Below are 24,787 nucleotides of genomic sequence, written 5' to 3'. Positions count from 1 at the left end.
TCCCCCTGCTGTGGTACAGGAGGCCGATTAGGCCACACCCACCCTGGCCATGCCCACCCAGCAAGCGGGCAGAGAACCCCTTGGTAAAAATTTTGAAGCCCACCCTGAAAGAAGGCCAATAAATGTGTCCCAGGATAATATTGCAGAATCCAATCTGGGTCAACCCAAACTCGTTGGTAGCCTCACACTTCAATAATCAAGGACATACATTCAATTTTGCAACAACTAAGATTGTTGGACGAGCAGGCACAAAACAGTCAGGGAAATGATTAAAGCCTGGGAAATGGGTCCCGTGTCAGTCAACAGGAGTGTTGATTTACCACCAGCTTATCAAATACTTAGGAGGAGACAGCTAGCCAGCCCAAGGCAAAAAACAGCCAATGACTTAATAGACAGCTATCAACACCCCCACGGACGTGGTGGCTCAGTGGCTAAGACTCTGAGCTTGTCGATCAGAAAGGTCAGCAGTACAAGTAACGGGAGCACACTCCATTACGGGGCGCTAGGTATTCCACCCGCCGAGCTGCCGACCTTTCTGATCGACAAGCTCAGCATCTTAACCATTGAGCCACTGGGTCCCTTCATAATCAACATACAGAACAACAGAACAGAATAATAGAATAACAGAGTTGGAAGGGACCTTGGAGGCCTTCCAGTCCAACCCCCTGCTTAGGCAGGAAACCCTACACCACATTATACACATTAACAAAGTTCCAAATTTTCTTTCAAATTTTCAGAGCCACAAGGCCGAGATGCATTTGGCACCACTAGTCTTTAAAATATCTCCAAAAACTTTGGGGACATTGGGTCAAGATGTAATATGACCCCATTGAATTATGTACGGTCTGGGCTGGGATGCCATTTTTTTTTAAAAAAATGATCCCTTTCAATAGAAATTTAAAAAATAAAGAGTTGAAAAGAAATTGTAGAAAAGATATCAGGTCTGGGAAGAGGACGGAGGGGGGGGGGGAGAAGGGTGAACTTTCACCCAATCACAATGATTCTGTATAACGCATGACAACATAATAAGTTTGGGGAGAATAATTTTTTCATCTCCGTCCTTGCTTTTTACAGAAATCGCTCTCTGATCAAATCTTAATGATGCCATTGTCTTCCTTAAATAAACAATTGAGAATTCAGAGGCTATGGGTCACTTGGAAGCAATAATCCTTAGCGTCCATTTTTCCATTTCTAAAAAGTTATTAGGGGTTGTTTTAAGTGGAAAAACAACAACATGCACAGATACATCCATATTATAGTAACAAACCTCTCCAGCATGCAAAACCAGTCCCTGACTTCCAATCAGCTTTCTCCCAGTGTTTGAAAATCAGGATTACATTTACAGATTGTTGAAGTAATTATTCAAAAGTCAGGCCTGGCATTCAGAGTCATTCATTAACAACTAACCATTCAAACTTAGTTGCATCACAGAAGCCTAATTTTATTTGTTTGCTTGCTTGCATCCTGTCTTGATTGTTTCAAGATTGATTCAAGATCACGTGAAGTGTTAATACCACTTTATAATGCCTTGGTAAGGCCACACTTGCAATACTGCGTTCAGTTCTGGTCGCCACGATGTAAAAAAGATGTGGAGACTCTGGAAAGAGTGCAGAGAAGAGCCAACCAAGAGGATTAGGGGACCGGAGACTAAAACATATGAAGAACGGTTGCAGGAACTGGGTATGTTTAGCTTAAGAGAAAGAAGGACTAGGGGAGACATGATAGCAGTGTTCCAATATCTCAGAGGTTGCCACAAAGAAGAGGGAGTCAATCTATTCTCCAAAGCATCTGAGGATAGAACAAGAAGCAATGGGTGGAAACTAATCAAGGAGAGAAGCAACTTAGAACTGAGGAGAAATTTCCTGACAGTGAGAACAATTAATCAGTGGAACAACTTCCCTCCAGAAGTTGTGAATGCCCCAACACTGGAAGTCTTTAAGAAGATGTTGGATAGCTATTTGTCTGAAACGGTATAGGGTTTCCTGCCTAGGCAGGGGGTTGGACTAGAAGACCTCCAAGGTCCCTTCCAACTCTACTATTGTATTGTATTGTTTTTTTACAAATAACTTAAGGTGGTGAATATAACTCCTCCTATTTTCCCCATTGACTGAGACATTGACTGGCCCAAAGTCCCCCAGTTTGGCTTTCATGCCTAAGGATGGACTAGAACTCACAATCTCCCAATTTCAAAGCCTGGTGCCTTAACTTCTAGATCAAACAGGGATAGATAGATGATAGATGATAGATAGATAGATAGATAGATAGATAGATAGATAGATAGATAGATAGATGATAGATAGATAGATAGATAGATAGAAGGGAGAGACAGACAGACACAGAGAGATAGACAGACAGACAGATATAAAAATGATATGCATGCTATGCAAATAAAATTAATACTTACATAGCAATAGCACTTAGACTTATCTACTGCTTCACAATGCTTTCCAGCCCTCTCTAAGCGGTTTACAGAGTCAGCATTTTGCACCCAACAAGCTGGGTCCTCCTCGGTAACCAACCTCGGAAGGATGGAAGGCTGAGTCGACCTTGAGCTAGTCAGAATCGAACTGTCAAACGTCTGGGCAGTCACCAATTATCAATAGCCTGTAGCACTGCATTGTAATCACTGCGCTACCATGGCATGCGTAGCATGTTATTTACACAGATTATTATTTACATTATATAGCATTATCTTAGAGAGCATTATTGCATACATATTACATGGCATTATTACACAGCAATAATGCTATGTAAATTAGGTGGATCAAAATGGGACAAGGAGATGCTTTTGCTTACAAAAACTTCCTGTGTTTAGTTCTTGGTGACAAAAAGGAGTCATTTGGAAGTTTATAAACCATGCCTTTGCTGGAACAGAGCCCTAGCTATTATCATCTAGTCCAGCTTCCTGTTCTCGTAACGGTCAACCACCTCTACTAGGAAGTCTACCTGTCTCCCAGTAGATGTCCTTCAGAGCCAGCTCCACTGCCATCAAGGTTAGTAGCCCTTGATCCCATGATTTGGTCCTACTGTTTCTGAAGACAAGCAAGCTGGTGGTCTCAATATCATCACTTGTGTCAGGGTTCTGACGGAAGCCCTGATTAAACCACGAATCTCAACCAAGCTTCAAAAGAAATCCAATTATTTATTAGGAGCAACATGTCGGCATGCACCCAAGTGAAGCCAACTCTGACCCCACGTAATTTACAGCCCAATTATGACCCTGCTTCCCCCCCTCCCCCCCAGGGTGTGTCAAAAATCACATTCTCCAACAGAGCACTTTCGTGGGCTATAGAGGTCACTCTCCCTTCGGCTGCTGTGGGTAACCCAGGAGACAGCCTTGAGAAAGATATGCCTGGAATGTGCTTCTGCTTGTGGCTGCCATACTGTTTGGTCAGTTTTCCATTCCCTTTGCCTATGGCAACTTTGCGAGTTGACAACTTGCAGAAGAAGACGTGTGAGACCTAGCACTGGCACCGTCACCATCACCGTGTGTTTTTGGAGTTCTGGGCATGCGCAGAACAATTTCCATTTTGGAGTTGTGTGCATGCGGCACAGACCGCATCCAGCGCATGCGCAAACCAGCAGTAATGCTGGCTAGAACCCACTCCTGGTGTGTATGTTTATGAAAAGTGCAGAAGACAAGGGGGTCAAGCTGTTCTCCAAAGCACCTGAAGGCAGAACAAGAAGCAATGGATGGAAACGAATCAAGGAGAGAAGCAACCTAGACTGGACAGCCATTCGTCTGAAATAGTCTAAGGTCTCCTGCTTGAGCAGGGGGTTGAATTAGAAGACCTCCAAGGTCCCTCCCAGCTCTGTTATTCTGCTCAATAAAGCAAGTTTGGAGCTGTGGGCTGTATGAAAGATTCCTCTGTTCAATGTAATGGATCTTCAGTGTAGAGGAAAAATGCTGCTGCAGAAGAAAGAACTTTTTCATGGACTCCAAACCTCCATTTCATGAAATCTTCAGACTTTCAGACCTGCTCATTTGCACATCAATAGCATGTGGGCAGGAACGGGTGGGAAGATAGAGAGGTAAAAACGAAACAAAGGCACTGAAAGCTTAGCCCAACCGAGCTTGTTTTAAGTTTGGCTCTTCGCTAATTGAGACCTTACCTGTCCCATCAAGGTATAAGTGACAAAGGGACTTTTTCAAAGCAAACCTTCCCTTTTTCTCGATCACTTTTCTCTCTCATCCACACATCCTGCAATGAAGTCTATTCATTAAGGATGTTGGGGAGAAACCCAGAAGGCAGCCTTTGCTTTAAAACATCTGGGCTCACATCTGTTATGCTGTCCGGGGTTTAGTTTTCTCATCTTGGTTTCTTTGTTTTTTTTCCTATATCACTAATTTCCGGTTCTACATTTCCAAGAAAAATGCAAATTCTTTCAAATGGTCCCCCCCCCCCGCCCAAATCCTCCATCAGTGGTAGAAATGACAGGTAGAAGAAAATGGAAGAACAATGCTTATCAAGGGGCTGATATTTTTAAATCAGTGTGGCATGGTTTAGAGCAGTGTTTATGCTCACTGGAAACTTTGTAGTGTATAGACTTCAACTCCCAGACAGTCAGTAGGTAGGTAGGTAGGTAGGTAGGTAGGTAGGTAGGTAGGTAGGTAGGTAGGTATGGAGAGAGAGAGAGAGAGAGGGACGGAGATAGATAGATAGATAGATAGATAGATAGATAGATAGATAGATAGATAGATAGATAGACAGACAGACAGATATGTATATGTATATCAGTAGATGATAAATATGATAGATAGATGATAGATAGATAGATAGATAGATAGATAGATAGATAGATAGATAGACAGACAGACAGACAGACAGATATGTATATGTATATCAGTAGATGATAAATATGATAGATAGATGATAGATAGATAGATAGATAGATAGATAGATAGATAGATAGATAGATAGACAGACAGATATGTATATGTATATCAGTAGATGATAAATATGATAGATAGATGATAGATAGATGATAGATAGATGATAGATAGTTAGATAGATGATAGATAGATAGATAGACAGACAGATATGTATATGTATATCAGTAGATGATAAATATGATAGATAGATGATAGATAGATAGATAGATAGATAGATAGATAGATAGATAGATAGATAGATAGACAGACAGACAGACAGACAGACAGACAGATATGTATATGTATATCAGTAGATGATAAATATGATAGATAGATGATAGATAGATGATAGATAGATAGATAGATAGATAGATAGATGATAGATAGATAGATAGATAGACAGACAGATATGTATATGTATATCAGTAGATGATAAATATGATAGATAGATGATAGATAGATAGATAGATGATAGATAGATAGATAGACAGACAGACAGACAGACAGATATGTATATGTATATCAGTAGATGATAAAATATGATAGATAGATGATAGATAGATGATAGATAGATAGATGATAGATAGATAGATAGATAGATAGATAGATGATAGATAGATAGATAGATAGATAGGCAGGCAGGCAGGCAGGTAGATATGTATATGTATATCACTAGATGATAAATATGATAGATAGATGATAGATAGATGATAGTTAGATAGATAGATAGATAGATAGATAGATAGATAGATAGATAGATAGATAGATAGATAGACAGACAGACAGACAGACAGACAGACAGACAGACAGATATGTATATGTATATCACTAGATGATAAATATGATAGATAGATGATAGATAGATGATAGTTAGATAGATAGATAGATAGATAGATAGATAGATAGACAGACAGACAGACAGACAGATATGTATATGTATATCAGTAGATGATAAATATGATAGATAGATGATAGATAGATAGATAGATAGATAGATAGATAGATAGATTAGATAGATAGATAGACAGACAGACAGACAGATATGTATATGTATATGTATATCAGTAGATGATAAATATGATAGATAGATGATAGATAGATGATAGATAGATAGATAGATAGATAGATAGATAGATAGATAGATAGATAGATGATAGATAGATGATAGATAGATAGATGATAGAAGGATGGATGGATGGATGGATGGATGGATGGATGGATGGATGGATGGATGGATGGATAGAGAGGCAGGCAGGCAGGCAGGCAGGTATCTAAATAGATAGATAGATCTCCTCCTCCTCCTCTCTGCAAACCCCACTCCAATCGAACCCTGATGATGTTACCTAGTTTGGTAATGAAATATTCGCAAGAAAACCACCAAGGTCAGAAAACACCAAGGACCCCACAGTTCAAACCTATGCTACATATATTCTATTTTTTTAAATTGGTAACACGCTGCTTTCCTTTGCTGTCTTTCAAAATCTCCCACCTTGGAAAAACTTCATAAGCGTTTTCATTCAAATATAATGTTGTCCTTTCTTTGCTTTGACAAAAGGGTGCCTCTCCTCCAAGTTGTGTCTCTACTTGTGGTGGGTTTCACATTTTGTTACCACCGGTTCACTGCATATGCGCCTGGCCTGCCACACATGTGCTTTGCTCAGGCGTGTGCCTTCCGCGCATTCGTCCGGGCTCAAAAATGTGCCTAAATAAGACAGCATAGAGCCGGGGCAGGTGGCCAGGCTCACACGGGATTTCCACTACCAGTTCGGGCGAACCAGTCCAAACTGGCCGATGTCTTTATCACTTTTGCACAAGCTGAGACGCAGCCCCCTTTTTCCACATCGGGAAATGATGTCCCATCAGCGCAGAGTTGTGAGCTGTTGACAACATAGTTGTCAAGCTGTTGTGAGATTGTGTCATTTCCCTCCGGACCATTCATTTCTTCAATGTCTCTTCTCTGCAGTTCTCATGACTTGCTTGAACGTTGGGATAACTCCCCAGAGTAAGGTAACAGGCTGGAAAACACTTAAGCTTCCAAACATTTGGCGCATTAACTTAAGGATGGGAAATTTGTAAGCTCAGTAAATGGCAAACAGGCCCAACAATGCATCCTCTAATTGTCAAAACTATCCGGAGGAAATAATAGAGTGAGAATAAATCTGTCTTTTTTTTTAATAGAACTTTTTTGGGAAACTGAAAGTTTTGGATGAGTTTGAGTGGAGGAACTAGAAAAGGGATACTATTCTAGGGATAGAAGTAGGGATAGAATCAAGATCACTTGAAGAGTTAATGCTTTGGTAAGGTCACACTTGGAATACTGCATCCATTTTTGGTTGCCACGATGTAGAAAAGATGTGGAGACCCTAGAAAGAGTGCAGAGAAGAGCAACAAAGATGATTAGGGGACTGGAGGCTAAAACATGTGAAGAACGGTTGCAGGAACTGGGTATGTCTAGTTTAATAGAAAGAAGGACTAGGGGGGGGGGGGCAGGATAGCATTGTTCCAATATCTCAGGGGTTGCCACAAAGAAGAGGGAGTCAAACTATTCTCCAAGGCACCTGAGTGTAGAGCAAGAAGCAATGGGTGGAAACTAATCAAGGAGAGAAGCAACTTAGAACTGAGGAGATACTTCCTGACAGTGAGAACAATTAATCAGTGGAACACTTGAAGTTGTGAATGCCCCAACACTGGAAGTCTTTCAGAAGATGTTGGATAACCATCTGTCTGAAACGGTATAGGGTTTCCTGCCTAGGCAGGGGGTTGGACTAGAAGACCTCCAAGGTCCCTTCCAACTCTGCTACTGCATTGCATTGTATTTTCTGCCAAATCAGTATTTCAGGCTCTTAAGTAGGACTTATCTAATGAACAATTTTATTTCTGTTTTCTAATGTGTTGAGCTAATAATCCTAGCAACTAACGAGAGGGAGCTAATCCATTTTAGTCACGTGAATTTATATTCCTTAGGAGAAATAGTCTGGGAATCAAGAATGGGATTCCTGGCCAAAGTTTGATAAGAGCTGGTCTTCATTTCTTCAAAAAAAAAAGCTTCAATCTGGGCATTGGTTCCAACAATGGCACCATTCATTAAATTAATTACAATCCTAGCTACACAATCTAGAAAATATAGAAATTGAAAAAGTGATTTTTTAAATTTTTTTGGGTAGAAGGCAAGGGCACATAAGGATTGTTTTTGTGGCCAAGTTTTGACATGCTGAAATGGATTTGAAAGGTAAACTGTATCACAAAAAGGTTCAGAAGACATCTTTCAAGGAAAACAGTCATGCTTAGCATAAGAGTTTTGTATATTAATGAAGAGACCCCCCTGGTTTTAAATAAAGTGAGCATTCTCCAAATGATAAAGGTCTGTCTGTCTGTCTTACCGTCCTGTCTCCAACCTTCCCTTTTTAACGAAGGTTGTAGAGAGTGTGGTGGTGCAACAGTTCCCACGTCACCTGGAGGAAGCAGTCTATCTTGACCCGCGCCAGTCCGGCTTTCGACCCGGTCACAGCACGGAGACGGCCTTGGTCGCGTTGGTAGATGATCTATGGAGGGCCAGAGATAGGGGTTGTTCCTCTATCCTGGTCCTATTAGATCTATCAGCGGCTTTCGATACCATCGACCATGGTATCTTATTGCGCCGGCTGGAAGAGATGGGCGTGGGGGGCACCGTTTTGCGGTTGTTCCGCTCCTATCTCTCCGACCGGACGCAGTGTGTGTTGGCAGAGGAGCAGAGGTCGACCCTGAGGCCACTCACTTGTGGGGTGCCTCAGGGTTCGGTCCTCTCGCCCCTCCTGTTCAACACATACATGAAGCCGCTGGGTGAGATCATCCGTGGTTTTGGGGTTGGATACCATCTGTACGCTGATGATACACAGCTGTACATTTCCACCCCAAACCACCCCAACGAGGCCGTTGAAATGTTGTCTCGGTGTTTGGAAGCCGTGCGGGTCTGGATGGGGGACAACAGACTTAAACTCAACCCTTCCAAGACTGAGTGGCTGTGGCTACCGGCGCCCCGATTTAACCAGTTGACGCCATCACTGGCCATAGGGAGCGAATTACTGCCCCCCGTGGAACGGGCGCGCAATCTGGGCATCCTCCTTGATGCCCGGCTGTCGATGGATGACCATCTGACAGCCGTGGTGAGGGGGGCGTTCCACCAGGTTCGCCTGGTGCGTCAATTGCTCCCCCTATTGGATCGGGACGCCCTACGCACAGTCACTCATGCGCTGGTGACGTCTCGCCTGGACTACTGCAATGCTCTCTACATGGGGCTCCCCTTGAGATGCACCCGAAGACTGCAGCTAGTTCAGAATGCGGCCGCGCGGGTTATCATGGGAGGATCAAGATACTCCCATATAACACCATTCCTGCGCGAGCTGCACTGGCTGCCTGTGGTTTTTCGGGTGCGTTTCAAGGTGTTGGTTACTATCTTCAAAGCGCTCCATGGCATGGGACCTAGTTACCTGCGGGACCGCATCTCACCTCACACATCTCTACGACCTATCCGCTCTCACAGGGAGGGACTCCTCCAGGTGCCATCCGCCAAGCAGTGCCAGCGGGTGATGCCTAGGAGTAGAGCCTTCTCTGTGATGGGCCCAACCCTCTGGAATGACCTCCCTCCCGATATTAGAACTACTAATGACCTCCCCTCCTTCCGACAGAAGTTCAAGACTCACCTGTTCCGACTAGCTGGCTTAGCCGATTGACAGTTCCATCTTCCACCTCCTGGCAAACATTTTATTGGGGAATTTTTAAAGGGAATTTTAATTGTATTTGTATTTTAACTAAGAATTGTACAGTATATTTTTACAGTATATACTTTCCTGCCTAGGAAAGGGTGCGGTCTAGAAATAAAAGTTTATTATTATTATTATTATTATTATTATTATTATTATTATTATTATTATTATTATTATGTCTGTCTCTCTCTCTCTCTCTGTGTGTTTGTGTGTGTGTTTCTCTCTCTCTCTCTTGGTCTCTCTCTCTGTCTCCCTCTCTCCCTTTCCCTCTCCCTCTCCTCTCATTTTGTGTTTGTGCGCGTGTGTGTGCGCACGCACTTACACACACATACACCTTTAAGTCAGTGTTGACTGCCAGGTGTAGTCCCTGCTGTTTTTTTGGCAAGATCTTAGTCATAGTTTGTCATTGCCTATTTCCTAGGGCTGAAAAAGCGCTACTGGTCCCAAAGCACCCAGTTGGCTTTCATGCCTAAGGTGGGACTAGAACTTACCATCTCCTGGTGATTGCACCAAAGTCACCCAGCCTGTTTTCATGGCCAAGGCAGGACTAGAACTCACCTTCTCCTGCCGATTACCCTAAAGTCCCCCAGTTAGCTTTCAGGCCAAGATGGGACTAGAACTCACCGTCTCCTGGTGATTGTCCCAAAGTCACCCAATTGGCTTTCATATCTAAGGCAAGACTAGAATTCATAGTGTCTAGTTCCTAGGCCAGTAGCATGTAGCAATAATAGATATAGAAATCAGACAGCTGTTTGCCACAGTAAAATTGTAAAAGTTTACACTGCATAATTTTAGTAATTTCTAAAATTTCTAAGTGGATATAAGGATGTCTGTTCCCAAGGTCCCAACCTTCTCTTCTTCAGAAGTTTAGGTATATTTTCATAAAACTAAGAGGAAGAAATTAGTCCTTTTTTTCATATTCTCAAAACATTGTCATTTCTCTCTGTAAAGCCCTTATGCTTGTCAAATGAATTAATAGAATTAATTCATCTGATTTCTTTCCGTAGGATGAAACAACATTTGGGCTACACATAAACAGTCTTCTGAAGAATTATGAAGCAATAACAGGAATGTGTTCAATTATCCCAAGTCTTGAGTTATGACTGCTTTGTAAACATCCTGTGTACTATTGCCTGGTTGAAATACACATTGTTTTCACACTGTCCAATATGAACAGTTCCAGCCTTGTTCCAATTTTTTTTTTTATATTTACCCTAAAGTTGAAAATTAAAGTGCAATAATTAAAACATTCACCCTGTCGAATTTTCTGGATTTTTTTGCACCAACGCAGCCACTGAAGATTCCCAGAATGTTATTTGACTCTTACTGACCTGTTAATGAAGCCTGAACGAACAATAATATTTAACTGGTATTTGATTCATTTATTTTATAAACAAGATAGTTATCCAACATGTGATGTGGTGGTGTGGAAAACAACTCTTCCCTGTTCAGTCAATGCAGTAACAGACAAACGGAATCAAGTTAGAATACAGGATACAGAATAACAGAGTTGGAAGGGACCTTGGAGGTCTTCTAGTCCAACCCCCTGCTCAAGCAGGAGACCCTATACCATTTCAGACAAGTGACTGTCATGTCTCTTCTTAAAAGCCTCCAGTGATGGAGCTCCCACAACGTCTGGAGCCAAATCAATGCATTGATTGATTGATTGTCAGGAAATTTCTCCTTACTTCTAGGTTGCTTCTCTCCTTGATTAGTTTCCATCCGTTATTTCTTGTCTTGTCTTCAGGTGCTTTGGAAAATAGGTGGACCCCTTCAAATATTGGAAGACTGCTATTATATCACTCCTAGTTCTTCTTTTCTCCAGACCAGCCATAAATATGTACAAATGCAAGTTTACGAATTTCAAATTTTATTTGAGCCAGCCCTGCCCTATACAAATCTCAGGAACTTTGTCCTGTTCACAGTGAATCTGCTCACCGATCAGATTCTACATGCCAACTCGAAAGGAATGCCTGAAAAACTCCCCTGCCCAAGACAATAATTCCTAAATGTCTGGAAATGGTTCCTTTTAAAGTCATCCAAGCCATCACCACACTACAGGGGGTTGGACTAGAAGACCTCCAAGGTCCCTTCCAACTTCTGCATGCATTTTACTTTATGACACCCTGTGGCAATGAAATGTAGAAGTTAATTAGGCACAGTGTGATTTATTTTGTCCACTTCCAATTAGTTTGTTGGCTTACTTCTGCTCATCCTTTCATAACTTCATACCTCTGAGTAGATTTATACATAAGCCAAGCCCTTTCGTTCACCTTCCTTAATATTTCAAATTATTTACCTAATTATTGCTAATAGTATTGCTACAACTCTAGAAAGAGTGCAGAGAAGAGCAACAAAGATGATTAGAGGGATGGAGGCTAAAACATAGGAAGAATAGCTGCAGGTATTGAAAATATACAGTTTAATGAAAAGAAGGTTTGGGGTGATATGATAGCAGTCTTCCAATATCTAAGGTGCTGCCTACCTATTCTCCAAAGCAGCTGAAGGGACAAGAAGCAATGAATGAAATGTATGGAAACTAATTAAGGAGAGAACAAAACCTAGAACTAAGGAGAAATTTCCTGACAGTGAGAACAATTAACCCGTGCAACAAGAAGTTGTGAATGCTCCATCACTGGAGGTTTTCAAGAAAAGAATAGACAATCATTTGTCTCAAATGCTGTAGGGTTTCCTGCCAGAGCATGAGGTTGGACTAGAAGACCTCCAAGGTCCCTTCCAACTCTGTTATTCTGTTCTCATGATGAATCATGAGAATTCATAACCCCCATAATTTTAACTTAAGGCTGTCAACCGTGTACCTCACCCCATTCCTAAGAGGTCCGTAAAGGGGGCGCGCATAAGCGCACCAGCGTGCCTACCGTCCCTGTCCTACAGTCCCCATTTATTCGTACCCATTTCCTGTGTTCATGTCTATGTTTATACTTATACCTGTTATTTTTTTACATGTTTGACAAACTAACTAACTAACTAACTAACTAACTAACTAGATGAATGAATGAATGAATGAATGAATGAATGAATGAATGAATGATCTAGTGACTTCAACCCACAGTTGATATATTGCTCTCTTTTTTTTTCAAAAAGTTGGCTCTTCCTCCTCCTAATTTCCAAATTTCTGTGAATTTCAAAATGATTTCTTAAACTTGGCTGTGAAGAATTTGCTGTTGTTTTCAATATGTTTATTATATGTCAGGCCTGGAAGCCATCTTTTGCATTGGGCCTTCAGGCCTGCCACATTTATTGCTGTGGAAAACTGGGAGGGGGGATTATATGGAGTGGGGTAGATAAAGTCAAAATAACATTCCTTTCCAGAGAGTCAAGGACACCTTGCCCTGCACCTGGAGTGGCGTGACTGGGAGGCATCTCCAGTTGGGACGGTGCCTGATTGGACTATGAGATGAACATGTGGGTGCTGGGCAGGGACTTGGACTTTCATTTGGGTCAGGAAAACCTGGAAACTTTCAGATTCGGGTTTTCCCAGTTCTGCCAATATGACATCTCTAATAAAATGGAACTTTGAGGAAACTCAAGCCTCAGAGTCTTCTTTCGTTGGGGGTGTTACTTGGAAGTGTGACATTATATTTATTATATGGTGGGTTTTTATATGCGAGTCCAGCAAATGTATACATTTGTTTAATTAAAAAAAAACCACAATAATAAAAGCCCCTAGATTAAACGGCTGCATGAAAGTCCAAAGTCCAGCTGATTGTGCAAGGCAGGATATTTAAACACACACACACATACACAAACACACACACGATATGGACAACTCACACCTTCCAAAAGAGCGAGACCATCGCTCTCCACCAGAGAGCACTCATCCCAAATATTCTTCTCACTTAAAAATCCCTTTAATGCCAATTCTGTTCCATTCCACTGAATGAGGGATTATAGAGAGGGAAAAGGCAGGGTCATTTTTGCTCCTGGCAACCCGGTAAAGAGAGAACCTCAAGTTTTGGGAGGCTAGTGATTCATGCTTGGGGAAAAAAAATAAAAACCTCAGCCATCCCAAGACACTTGTCAAGTTGCTGTGGGACACAAAGTACAAAATCCCATCAAGAAGGTGAAATTTTGTTAACAGGAAAATCAATCAGCGACAGTCATTTTGGAACAGCTAAAACAGATGAAAATAAAAAATATTGGGGTTTTTTTCAGTCGCAAAGTCATGTCCGACACCTGGAATACTGCATCCAGTTTACAAAAACGATGTTGAGACTTTGAAAAAAATGCAGAGAGAGAATAGCCACTAAAACATATGAAGAAGGATTGCAGGAATTGGGTATGGCTAATCTAGAGAATGGCTAGTCTACGGATGGGGTGGCTCAGTGGCTAAGACGCTGAGCTTGTCGATCAGAAAGGTCAGCAGTCCAGTGGTTTGAATCCCTAGCGCCGCATAATGGAGAGAGCTCCCGTGACTTGTCCCAGCTTCTGCCAACCTAGCAGTTCGAAAGCACATGAAAAAATGCAAGTAGAAAAATAGAAACCACCTTTGGTGGGAAGGTAACAGTGTTCTGTGCGCCTTCGGCATTGAGTCATGCAGGCCACATGACCACGGAGACGTCTTCGGACAGCGCTGGCTCTTCGGTTTTGAAACGGAGATGAGCACCGCCCCTTAGAGTTGGGAACGACTAGCACATATGCGCGAGGGGAACCTTTACCTTTTCCTAGTCTACAGAAAAGAAGGACTACGGGGGGGACGGGGACATGATAGCAGTATTCCAGTATTTTAAGGGCTATCACAAAGAGGAGAGGGGTCAGCTTATTTTCCAAAGCACCAGAAGGCAAGACAAGAAACAATGGAAACTAATAAAAAAGAGAAGCAACTTGGAATTAAGGATAAACTTCCTAACCAGGACAATTAACCAGTGGAACGGCTTGCCACCAGAAATTGTGGGTGAGCCATCAGTGATGGTTTTCAAGAAGAGATTGGACAGCCACTTTTCTGAAATGATATAGGGTCTACTGCTTGAGCAGGGGTTGGACTAGAAGACCTCCAAGGTCCCTTCCAGCTCTATTCTGATTGATTGATTGAATGAATGATTGACTCCTCATGAACCCATGGATCACGCAATGCCAGATCCCCTATCTTCCACTGTCTCCTGGAATTCCTGTTGCTTAACAACATAAATTCTGTTTCAAATGCAGTCAAATGCCAAGGACTATCTGTCCTTTACTCATTACGATGCAAGATATCAATAATATGATCCTATTTTCAAGACCTTATTAAACCTTTACTTTCTGACAAACTGCAAAGTTTACTGGAGGCGAAGAAGAAAAGGAATACCAGCCGCCAAACCTTGAATCTCATTGTTCTTTGTGATTGTATAACTGATTAAACCTGCCAGGACAAAGTGAGTGGTCCTTACAAGTTATTAAGTGCCAACGATTAAATTAGCCAAGCGTGAAGAAGCAGTAGCAACCTGGCCATTGTGCAGCCCGACAGCAAATCAGTTAGCTAAGTTGATACTGCAAAAGGACAGATGCTAATTAAGCAGCAGCTGGAGGAAAGCCAAGATTTTGGGTTAAGGTATTAAATTGTGTCTTCCTTCCCAAGAATTACAGCTATGCGGTCATTTGTAGAGTTTTCTCCCATTCGTGCCTCCATTTATCATAGGAAAATACCAGGCCCTCCAGATTTCCTAGTAGTACTGGCCCTTCTTAGGATGGGGGTGTATTTCCAGGATTAATATATGATCCACCATGCTGTCATATTTAAGTACCGGTATTTGCAGCTCAGGGTTGATTTCTTGGTGCTTGGTGGTTTTCTTGCAAATGTTTCATTACCCAACTAAGTAATATCATCAGTTCTGGAAGAGAGTGGGGTTTGCAGAGGGGAGGAGGATCTTGTTCGCTTTCTTGGTTACGTTTCTTAACCTTCTAGGTGTGGGAAGCCCCCTACCCCACCACAGAAGAAAGAAATATTTTGAGGAATATTAAAATGGCAGGATATTATATGTCTCCAAAGGGAGAAATGGAGGAACATGCTCTTAAGGGAAACAGAAACAGCCACAGTCTCTCTGCCCCCAAGCAGAAACTAAGGAGGCCAGCTTTTAGAAATGCAGGTTTGGTAATCCATTCAGAAAGACTGGGTCAGACAGAAACTCCAGATAAGCAACACAATTAGGCAAGACTAGATTAGTTCAGACAAGCACATAGGATTTGCATTTCCTCTTTTGCTTATAGAGCCAGCTATGACCCTTACATAACCCCTACACGTCCCCATAGGAATCTGACAACAGCCAATAGAATATTAAAGGATATGTTCTTGAACAGGCAGCTCAAATACAAAGCCCAAAAGAAGGTGTAAATACCTACCCAGTCTCAACTCCCTTTTGTCAGCTGATCCAGGACTGCTGTTGGTTCAGCATTAAACCGACTTTCCAATCGGCCTGCATGTTTTCGGTGTCTTTCTCCCAGCTTCGAACTGAACCCTGGATGGGTTTTCTTTCCAACAACCATGTTGTTAACTTAACAACTCCAGCGATTCATTTAACCACTGTGGCAAGAAAGGTCGTAAAATAGGGCAAATCTCACTTAACTATCATTTTGTTTAGCAACAGAAATGTTGGGCTCAATTGAGGACATAACTCAAGGACTACCTCTATCTGTGCTCATTCTTCTGAGCCTCGTGTAGTCCCATGATGGCGAACCTATGGCACACGTACCAGAAGTGGCGTGCAGAGCCATCTCTCCAGGCACACCAGCCATCGCCCGTTGTTCTTCTGGGCTCCAGTGCGCAAGTGCATGCCAGCTAGCTGGTCGCGCACAGGGGATCACCGGAAACTGGAAGAGCAGCTCCCTGGCGCACACGTATGTGCCAGGAAGTTGACCTTCCAGTTTCTAGTGCGTGCATGTGCACCGGCCAGCTGGTCTTCATGTGTGCATGTGTGCCAAAAACCGAAATACCAGGTTACCAGCATGCAAGCGCACCACATAAACTGGATGCTCTTCTGATTTCTAGTGCTCCCCCGCATGCACACGCTCCTGTTTGGGTGCTTGGTATAAACGTTTCGTCTACACTGGTGCAGTCTTTTTGAAAGTCACGATTTGCTCAAGATTGCAGCAAGGAAACTCATGCCATTTATGAGAAGCAAAGCTGATGCCAAATTCTCGAAGTCTCTGGACTAAATTTCTTTCCCACAAGCAAACGTCAATTACGTTCTCTTCTTTCTCCTCCAATTCCAAAGCGTCAATTATCTTTCCCCAACAGGTGTCAGTTTCAGCATTCTTTGCGTAAGCTCCAGAGTGGCACACCGCATCACCACTTGAAACTATTAGTAATTACTTAGCCCTTGCCAACATTAAAACTGTTGCTTGCATTAACTATGTGTAAATGGAAAGATTTATCACCCCGTCAGAAATCTTGCATTTAGATTCATAGAGATTAATAGATTAATTTGAACACAACGGCACAAGGTTTTTCTCATTTTAAATCCTGGGTTGCTACATAAAGACCTTATTTACCAGATCTAGACCAGTAGTGGGATTCAATTTTTTTTTACTACCGGTTCTGTGGGCGTGGCTTTGTGGGCGTGGCAGGGGAAGGATACTGCAAAATCCCCATTCCGTCCCCCACCCCACTAACCTGCTTTCCAGCTCCGTTCTCCTGTTCAGGGCAACAAAAGAAGATCAGCTGGGAGGCAGCGGGGGCGGGGCCAGCCTATTTGCCGGTTCTCCAAACTACTCACACTTTCCGCTACCGATTCTCCAGAACCTGTCAGAGCTGGCTGAATACCACCTCTGATCCAGACGCACTAAAAGATGGGGTGGGACTGAGATGGACTCTGGAGTTCAAACTCATGAATTGTGTACATGGACACATAGCAAGTTATGATTTCTTGTATGGACCAAACAATGATATCAATCAGTCAGAATAGAGCTGGAAGGGACCTTGGAGGTCTTGTAATCAGCCCCTGGACCCTACACCATTTCAGACAAGTGACTGTCCAGTCTCTTCTTAAAACCCTCCAGTGATGGAGTACCCACTACTTCTGGAGGCAAGTTGTTCCACTGGTTAATTGTCCTCACTATTAGGAGGTTTCTCATTAGTTCCCAGTTGCTTCTCTACTTGATTAGTTTCCACCCATTGTTTCTTGTCCTGCCATCCGGTGCTTTGGTAAATAAATTAACCTCCTCCTATTTGTGGCAACCTCTGAAATACTATTGTAGCTGAAAAGATAGTGACATGTTTAGCTTAAGAGAACGAAGGTCTAGGGGAGACATGATAGCAGTGTTCCAATATCTCAGGTGTTGCCACAAAGAAGAGGGAGTCAAACTATTCTCCAAGGCACCTGAAGGTAGAACAAGAAGCAATGGGCGGAAACTAATCAAGGACAAAAGCAACTTAGAACTGGGGATAAATTTCCTGACAGTTAGAACAATTAATCAGTGGAACAGCTTGCCTCCAGAAGTTGTGAATGCCCCAACACTGGAAGTCTTTAAGAAGATGTTGGATAGCCATTTGTCTGAAACGGTATAGGGTTTCCTGCCTAGGCAGGGGGTTGGACTAGAAGACCTCCAAGGTCCCTTCCAACTCTACTATTGTATTGTATTGTATTGTATTGTATTGTATTGTATTGCATTGTATCCAATGTTTGATATAATGACACTGCACCCATGAGAGACGTAACCTGTGCAACTTCCTTTGGTAGGAGAAAATAACTATTGGAGGAACTAAACCAGTTTGGTGTTAAGGTGGTGGCCTAGAAACTAGGAAACTATGACTTCAACTCCTGCCTCAGTCATGAAATCCAGCTGGGTGATACTGAGCCAATCATCAGGAGATGGTGAATTCTAGTCCCTTCTTAGGCATGAAAGCCGACTAGCGACTTTAGGCCAGCCACTATGAGATGGTGAGTTCTGTCCCACCTAGGTGACTTTGGACCAATCACCAGGAGACCCCACCTTACAGGGTTGTCCTGGTGGTGAAAATAGAAGGAAGAAAAAGTAGTAGATACAGTATGTTCCCCACCTTTAGTTACTTTTATAGTAATAAAATTACTTTTAAAGTAATCCTGCTGGGGTGGGGGGTGGGGTTGGACTAGATGACCTACAAGGTCCCTTCCAACTCTGTTCTAACTCAACGGATAAAACTCAAGAAAGAATGAAAGGAAGGAAAGAAGGAAGAAAGGAAGAAAGAAAGAAAGAAAGAAAGAAAGAAAGAAAGAAAGAAAGAAAGGAGGGAGGGAGGGAGGGAAAGAAGGAAAGAAAGAAAGACAGGAGGGAGGGAGGGAAAGAAAGAAAGAAAGAAAGAAAGAAGGGAGGGAGGGAGGGAGGGAAAGAAAGAAAGAAAGAAAGACGGGAGGGAGGGAAAGAAGGAAAAAAAGAAAGAAAGAAGGGAGGGAGGGAGGGAAAGAAAGAAAGAAGGGAGGGAGGGAGGGAAAGAAAGAAAGAAAGACGGGAGGGAGGGAAAGAAGGAAAAAAAGAAAGAAGGGAGGGAGGGAGGGAAAGAAAGAAAGAAAGACGGGAGGGAGGGAAAGAAGGAAAAAAAGAAAGAAAGAAGGGAGGGAGGGAGGGAAAGAAAGAAAGAAAGAAAGGAGGGAGGGATGGAGGGAAAGAAAGAAAGAAAGAAAGAAAGACGGGAGGGAGGGAGGGAAAGAAGGAAAAAAAGAAAGAAAGAAAGACGGGAGGGAGGGAGGGAAAGAAGGAAAAAAAGAAAGAAAGAAAGACGGGAGGGAGGGAAAGAAAGAAAGAAAGAAGGGAGGGAGGGAGGGAAAGAAAGAAAGAAAGAAAGAAGGGAGGGAGGGAAAGAAAGAAAGAAAGGAGGGAGGGAGAGAAAGAAAGAAAGACAGGAGGGAGGGAGGGAAAGAAAGAAGGAAAGAAAGAAAGAAAGGAGGGAGGGAGGGAGGGAAAGAAAGAAAGAGAAGGAAGGAAGGAAGGAAGGAAGGAAGGAAGGAAGGAAGGGGACTTAGAAACATCTCTGGGTCTCTAACACATCCTGGTTCCGTCACCTTTGTTGGTTAAATATGATTACTATGAGATCTATGCTCTCTTCAGTTTGGTGCCGTTGCAAAAGTGTCGAAGAGAACTAGGAGATCAGCCTCCTCAACAAAAACTCAGCGGAGTGAGTCATCTCTCCCTCAGACCCACCAACTCCACAAAATTGTTGTCAAGGAGACAAATTGGAGGACAGAATGCCATGCCTGCCATTTAAGCTCTGGAGGAAAGGCAGAATATGCACATCTAACAAACCCACCTTATGAACATCAGGCCAGATCTCACCGGAATAAGGTTCCTTCCACCGATTATCCTTCCTCTCTGGCAAGGAAGGGAAGAGTTACATCGCCAGCCTGCCTTCACAAGTGACCAAGTGTGAAGTTTACTATATAAGAAAACTTCTTTCATTTAAAAAAAAACCCCTCTAAAATTTGTCCTCTTCTTCACCTCTGTGGAACCAACGTTAAGCAAACTGAAATATGCTTTTTTTCCAAAAGGAAACTGGGCATCTATGGAGACTCTCAGCCATCCAGGTCATGGTTGTCCCAAAGGTGCTTTTGTGAGGCAATCTGCACTGTGATTGGCTGCCGTGGGTGTGGAGGGGGAGTATCCTTTTTTCCCGCCTTTTTCTTCTGTGGGCTGTTTGTGGTATTTGATTTACCTCATGATGTTACTGATGTGCCCTGTTTGCTCTGAGATTTATATATTTTTATACATTTATAAACACACACACACACACACAGTTTAAATATTCTCCTGCCTCAATTTTTATTAAGATAATTAAATTTAGTAGTTGCAGCAGTGAGGTTGTAAAATATATATATACAACCTATTTTACAACCTATGCATATGCATGTATGTATATGTATTTGTGTTACAACCCCTGATATGCCCAAATATGGGAGGGAGCTCACTACTCCCCCTTTCTGTCCTTCAGCTCACTACAGAAGACCATCCAGGCAGAAAACCATATTTTTATTTTTAATGTTGTCTTTGCTATGTTTGTGTTGTATTTGTGCTGATAAATAAATAAAGGGAGACTAGTATAGATCTATTTCAAGCTATTTAGCTCTCATCAGCTAGTTCAAATCCCAGTAAGGGTATGGCTAGCTAATGAGAGCTAAACAGCTTGAAATAGATCTATACTAGTCTCCCTTTATTTATTTATCAGCACAAATACAACATATATATTGTTTTTATATATAATTTTATATATACCCGGGGGTGCGAGAAGGGCGATGAGGGTCAGAACGCGCGATCGCTCTTAAACAGCCAACCCGTGTCCTCCGAACATCATTTGGCCCTCGGCCCCCACCATATCTGCCTCTCCCACAAACAGTAGAGATGGTGAACCCCCCAATGGAATGGCTTAGAGTCTCCCCCGGAATCCCAACCCTTCCCAGCCCTCCCAACCCGCACCCGTTAGTTAGCTCTGGCCTGTGCCCTGGCAGACTCCCCCCAAGCCTGTCTGAGCCATCCGAATCAACCCCCTCTCCCACCCTTTAAAATTTGGTTTAAAAGCCCCTGTAAAAAACCCCTAAGAAATCTCTTCTTCGCATGCCATTTGCCTATCTAGTTTGTTATATACAGAGCTGTGAAATAGATTTATTTATATAAAACTACAAATACATGTCACCATCTGTGACTTCCACTGGTGGGTTGTAGGCGGTACGCCCCGATACAGGGGTACTGGTGCCTGCCCAGAGCACCGGGTACTGTTCCGGTACAGTGCTCCGGAGGGCCCACCCGAGCTCCTTACCTGTATTTGAGCTCTTCGGTGCTTCCCCACATATGCATGGAGCACACGACACCTGCACAACACTCCCCCGAGCAGCTGGAGCGTCGTGGAGGCGTCGCAAGAGGTAAGGATGCATGCGCGTGCTTCCGTGTGTGCATGCGCACTGTGTGCATTCATGTGGTGGATGCCATATCAGTTGCAACGGGATCCGGAACCCACCACTGGTGACTTCCTTTGTACACCTGCTGCACAATTCCCTGACAATTCTTCTGATTTTAAACAGGTTCAGTTCCTGATCAGTAGTGCTGGAAAATGGGGAAAATCTTACACCAGCCCAATGAATGGTGTGGGAAAATGAGACCATATCTCAGTCTTATGGCCTCTTAAGAATCGCTTTGAGAAGCTTCTTGGATGACAAAGCAAAACACCTTCAAAGAAAAACCAGAAAGCCCAGTTGCCACTTGAAAAAACACCTTTGGGACCGTGACAAAGATGGTTAGAGGACTGGAGGCTAAAACATATGAAGAACGGTTGCAAGAATTGGGCATGTCTAATTTAATGAAAAGAAGGACTAGGGGTGACATGATAGCAATCTTCCAAGATTTGAGGGGCTGCCACAAAGAAGAGGGAGTCAAGCATTTCTCCAAAGCACCTAAAGGCAGGACATGAAGCAACGGCTGGAAAACTAATCAAGGAGAGAAGCAATCTAGAACTAAGTAGAAATTTCCTGACAGTGAGAACATTCCATCAGTGGTACAACTTGCCTCCAGAAGTTGTGGGCGCTCCATCACCGGAGATTTTAAAGAGATTGGGCAACCATTTATCTGAAGTGATGTAGTGTCTCCTACCTGAGCAGGGGGTTGGACTAGAAGACCTTCAAGGTCCCTTCCAACTCTGTTATTCAAATGTTTATAGGATATAGATCAAAGCAGCTCCTCAATTTTCTTGCAAAAATGTTTTACTAGAAAAGCAAACAGTCGCCACCCCCCAGATGGTGACCACAGTTCAGAAATGCCAGAGCTCTTGATGCATGGGTTAATAAGTCCACCGGGTTTTGTTAGATGCCTACACCGGGGGCGAGGTTTCATTTGAAGCCAGCTGTTATTTCTGCCTCTTCGTTTCTCCGATGGGTTGAATCTTGCATAATGACATCGTGTTTCTGCTAGTGTGGGTGGCTGCCAGAAGAGGCCCACCTACCTCGTTTCCAGCTTCACTGGTGTGGAGCACATCTCATCAAACCTAGTTGTACATCAACAATCAGATGGCTTCCTATTCTTTTCCAGCCTTTTTCTCTTCCCGTCCTTTTTACCTTGAAGGAATCATGAAGACGCCCAATGACAAGTAAGGTTCTACATTCAGACAAGAAAAACGAAACGTACAGGTACAGAATATATGGTACCTTGCTCAAGAGTAGTAACTGTGAGAGGGATCTTGGAGTCCTAGTGGACGACCATTTAAAAAACAGGCAGCCGTGTGCAGCAGCTGCCAAAAAAGCCAACACAGTTCTAGGCTGCATAAACAGAGGGATAGAATCAAGATCACGTGAAGTGTTAATACCACTTTATAAGGCCTTGGTAAGCCACACTTGGAATACGGCATCCAGTTTTAGTCCCCATATTGTAAAACAGATATTGAGACTCTGGAACGAGTGCAGAGAAGAGCAGCAAAGATGATTAAAGCATTGGAAGCTAAAACATATGAAGAACGGTTGCAGGAACTGGGTATGTTTAGTTTAATGAAAAGAAGGACTAGGGGAGACATGATAGCAGTCTTCCAATATCTCAGGGACTGCCCCAAAGAAGAGGGAGTCAAGCTATTCTCCAAAGCACCTGAGGGTAGAACAAGAAGCAATGGGTGGAAACTAATCAAGGAGAGAAGCAACTTAGAACTAAGGAGAAATTTCCTGACAGTTAAAACAATCAGTGGAACAACTTGCCTCCAGAAGTTGTGAATGCTCCAACAGTGGAAGTTTTATAGAAGATGTTGGATAACCATTTCTCTGAAAACATAGGGTCTCCTGCTTGAGCAGGAAGTTGGACTAGAAGACCTCTGAGGTTTCTTCCAACTCTGTTATTCTCTGTTCTAGCTTCAGTCTCAGGAGAGCCACTTTGGCCTTGAGGAACTTCTCAAGTTAATCTCATGACTCGTTTCTTATTAAGATCCCCTGCTTTGTAATCACCTGCCTTTTCTAATTGCACTTGATCTTAATTCTGCTACAGGGGCTTCATTCATAGTGACTAAGTGGGTCAAAAGGGGATCCAAGTGTCTTTTGAATGCTAGTGTGACGGAGAAATTTTAGGCTAAATCAGTGTTTCTGAAGCTTGGCAGCTTTAAGATGCGTGGATTTCCACTCCCAGAATTCCAGCTCTGCTGGCTGGGGAATTCTGGGAGTTGAAGTCCACAAGTCTTAAATCCCCCAAGTTTGGAGACCCTTGAATTAAGCCCAGAAAGTGGCTTATTTTGACTGTTGTGGAATGCTTTCTTTCTATGCAGTTTGGTCTGTTGAAGTGCTGATCTACAAACCAGGAGACTGTGAGTTCTAGTCCTGCCTAAAGCATGAAAGCCTCCTGGGAAACTTTGGCCAAGTCCCTCTCTCTCAGCCCAACCCATTTCACAGGCTTGTTGTGGGGAAAATAGAAGGAGGAAGGGGTGTTAGGTTTGTTCACTGCCTTGAATTATCTGTAAAAATAATAAGAGCAGGATTTTAAAAATGAAAAAAAAATGGAAAGAATAACTGTCAGCTTTTAAAATTCTATTATAAACTCTATGAAACAAAGTAGATTTCAGTATTTCCTGCAGACTCTGTTTCCTGACCTGTCCTACATGGATAGGATAGGATAACAGAGATGGAAGGGACCTTGGAGGTCTTCTAGTCCAACCCTCTGTTCAGGCAGAAAACCAATGATGTAGTAAAAGTTACAACAGGTGTTGACATCCCTCAACCCCACTGGGTAGACCAGACTAACTGTGGGGTCTTTGATGCTCTCTGAACTTGGCAGTTTCCATGCAGACATTTCAATACCCAACTAGATAACATTATCAGTGCAAACCTCACTCCCTTCTAGCACTGATGATATTACCTAGTTGGGTAATGAAATGTCTGCAAGGGAATCACCAAGCTCAGAGAGCACCCACGATCTCACAGTTCAACCCTGAGCTACAATATTCTCTTCTATCGAAACCAAACTTAAAAATCAACGCCAAGGGAAAATTAAAACTACGTTTACAGCTTGCTAACAATAAAATAATCTTACAGGTCGGATAATGTTGCACCTCTTCCTCCTATTTATACTCCAGTGATTAAGGAGGTGTCTATCTGATCCACTTCTAAATGTTATCTAGCTGTTGTAGACTTTTAAAAAAAGTTTTAGCCCTCATTGCCTTCGTAAATGGTGCTTGCATGGGATCATCAAGGTAATTTTGTTTACTTTCTGCTTCGCCTAACCAACTTTACTGTGGAATTAGAACTGGCTAACG

At 42.8% G+C, this 24,787-nt stretch overlaps 1 long non-coding RNA gene across 1 annotated transcript in view; it reads right to left on the bottom strand.

Moving 5' to 3' along the window:
* LOC309395861 overlaps nt 1–20,011 on the bottom strand; it is a 43,591-nt gene extending 23,580 nt beyond the window's left edge. The window contains exon 1 of the long non-coding RNA XR_014175996.1: nt 19,832–20,011. This is a non-coding gene — a long non-coding RNA (uncharacterized lncRNA). The remainder of the gene's footprint in view (nt 1–19,831) is intronic.
* Nucleotides 20,012–24,787: the final 4,776 nt, after the last annotated feature.

The sequence above is a fragment of the Natrix helvetica genome (assembly GCF_964273705.1).
Source record: "Natrix helvetica genome assembly, chromosome: 7".
NCBI lineage: Eukaryota > Metazoa > Chordata > Lepidosauria > Squamata > Natricidae > Natrix > Natrix helvetica.
This window is presented reverse-complemented; position numbering and strand designations above follow the sequence as displayed.